This window comes from Furipterus horrens, unplaced genomic scaffold (assembly GCF_987537825.1).
Source record: "Furipterus horrens unplaced genomic scaffold, mFurHor1.1.pri manual_scaffold_4, whole genome shotgun sequence".
In the NCBI taxonomy this organism is placed as follows: domain Eukaryota; kingdom Metazoa; phylum Chordata; class Mammalia; order Chiroptera; family Furipteridae; genus Furipterus; species Furipterus horrens.
In genome coordinates this window covers 44,173,854-44,176,658 of record NW_028327174.1, presented here as the reverse complement: position 1 = coordinate 44,176,658, position 2,805 = coordinate 44,173,854, and the positions used below count along the sequence as shown (strand labels likewise).

General features: G+C 46.5%; 1 pseudogene; it reads right to left on the bottom strand.

Moving 5' to 3' along the window:
- Window positions 1-258: 258 nt before the first annotated feature.
- LOC150011612 (bridging integrator 2 pseudogene) lies at window positions 259-2,446 on the bottom strand (annotated as a pseudogene).
- Window positions 2,447-2,805: the final 359 nt, after the last annotated feature.

The following is a 2,805-nucleotide window of genomic DNA, read 5'->3' as shown; positions in this document are numbered from 1 at the left end:
GTTCTGAAATGACTCGGAAAGGAGAATGATTCACACTGTTGATAACAGATCTGCATAGATGGAAGCGAGGCTATGGTGGGATGTGAATAATAGAATCTCTGCTATGCTCAGAGTCACTCTTTCCCTCCGACTTTGACCTCTTGTCCTTGGATGAATGAAACTTTTGCTTCTCCATTCTCATTGCTTAGGATTTTCTTCTCAGGAGGTTCCTAGTTCTCTTATACAAAGATAATTTTTTTTTTTTTTTTTTTTTCCATACATAGAATACTTTATTTACCAGTCTGAAAATATGTTCTTTTGACGCCAAGTCTTTAAAAATGAGTGGTAAATCGAAGATTTGTTACCTATTCCCTGAGTATGTGTGGTTACGTGTGTGCCTCTATAGATGTTTTTGCTTGTTATAGTCACTTTAGCCCCAGTTTAATTAATGTCTTATTATTCTAACAATGCTAAAATCTGAATTAAATATTCCCCAAGCCTAACAATCTCTTCTTCCAAGCCTGCCTCCCTCCCTCCCCTCATTCTGCTCCTCAGCCTCCATTAATACTAGGTCTTTAGAGACCATCAGCACCCACACTTCTTGAGAATGTAGAAATGAATGTTGAATCTTAAGTCCCTCTGACTTATATACCCTCGAGCTGAGGAGTTTCTCTGGGAGGTGTGTGCGTGGGGAGGTCTTGGCAGTTCCTCTTCAGGGTTGTGCACTATGAATTGTAGATACCTCTTCTTGAGGCTCAGGTGCTGTGACACTGCTGTCTTCTGGAACCACAGAGACAGGAAGCTGGAGGCCGGGGCTCTCAGGGGAGTCAGCGGAGATAAGCTTACTGTTCTCTTCCTTGTCTTCCATCTTACTTGCCTCGTCAGACTCTGAAAAAACCTGAGGGATCACTGAGGTGGGGGAAGTACAAAGTTCTTCTGGGTTCAGAAGGTCGGTGTTTTCCTTTTCTCTGTCCTCAGAAGTTCTTGCTGGCTTCTCCGGTGGCTGTGGATCAAGAAAAACCTCCGAAGTGGCCCTAGGACTAGGACTTGAAGCCCCAGTCCCCAAGGAGGCCCTGGGACTGGTGGGTGAACCCTGTTCAGAGGCTGTAGGACTAGAGGGTATGTTCCCAGAGGAGGTCCTAGGGCTGGGAGTGGCTTTGGGTGGAGGAGGCCTATTAGGGGGTGCTGAGGTCCTCTGGATAGGGGCTCTCTTCTTCTCTTGTTCAGACCCTTCACTTGAGGTTCGGGTTCGGAAGACAACTTCTGGGAGAGATGAAGGCTGCTCTGAAGGGATCAGGGCTCTGCCTGAGGACGGAACCAGGGAGCCAGGGGGAACTTCCTCCTGGGACTCGCCACCCTCAGTGGCGGAAGAGGGCTGGGTCTGGGTGAGGCCATTGCAGGCTGGCTGAGGCTCTTCCTCTTCAGAGGAGTGTGCTCCAGCCTCTTTCTCCTCAGTTTCCTTGTCTTTTAAGGGCTCTTCTTTAACCTCAGAGCCGTCTTCTTCCTGGGCTGGATCAGATGCAAGCTCTTCTTCACTTGCTGAGATGGAGTCCTTCTCACTTGTCAAGGAAAGCACAGAGGGACTGGTAGGTGAGGTAAGAGGGCTGGAGGCTGTAGATGTTCGAACTGGGGAAGAGATGACTAAAGAGCGTCTGCTGCTGCTTGAGAGTCCCTTCACCACAAAGACTTTGTCGGAATGCTGCTTCTCCAGTTTGCTCATCACCTCGTAGAGACTGTGGTTCAGCTTGCTCATTTCCCTGTAGAAGACATCCTTCAGGTTGGAAATGTTTTGAAAGATGGTCACATAACAGCCAATACGACTATTATAAAGAATGGGTAGCTCCTCTAGTAGTTCCTGGTTCAGATCTTCAAACACAAGCTGGGCTTTGTTGAACTCTTCCTCTGCCTTGGCGATCTTGGCCTCATCTTTCTTCTTGGCATTCTGCACTGCCTCCAGGTGGTGTCGGGCACTGTCATAGTCCACGAGTTTCCGACCCCGCTTGGCAATTCTTTCCTTTATCTCTCCAAACTGGGCTACGTAGTTTTCCATGGTCCTTAAAGCCTGGTCAGCTAGTTTCTCTTCATAATCTTCCCAGAGGAGATCATTATTCCCTACGATGGCCTTCAGCTCCTCATGACCGTCCCACTCACTGCTGTAGATCTCCTGCAGGGTTTCTGACACTCTCTTTGAACTTTCATGCATCACTTTGACTGAACTAAGGAAGTTCTTCAGGTCCTTGTGTAGCTTGAAGCCCTCTGCCTGCTGATGGTAAAAGTTGTTGGCACTTTGTTCAAACCGTTCATCTTTGGTTTCCACAGTTTTCCCCAACTTCTGCAGAACCTTCTCCTGGGCCCTACTGAACTTCTTCTGCATCTGCTTGGCAAAGAGGCCAGCGGCACCCCCAGCCTTGCCCTCAGCCATCCTGTCGGTTCCCTGGGGGCGCCGGCCCTAGCTGGAGTCCTGTGGTTTTCTCTACAAAGATAATTTTTCTGGTTTTGTCCCACCAGCCCTTCAGATGTGCCTAAATCCTAGTATCAATGTAGCTTAATTTAAGCTTCAAGGATAAAACTCTTTAAAAACATGTGTTTTAGGGAAGAAGAGAATATTGGATGTCATAAGGGCTTTTTGTTAAAGAAGAACACTAATATTAGTTTTTTAGAATACTATTAAAGGTAATTACAATCTCCTTTTCTGGTCTAGTTATATAATGAAGGAAATAATTCTTTATGCCCACTGAATCCTCTGTATAATTTTAGTCTAGGATTGATGTCATCGTAGCTTTTATTGTTCACATAGGTTTCTTGCCCTAATAGACAATGATACTT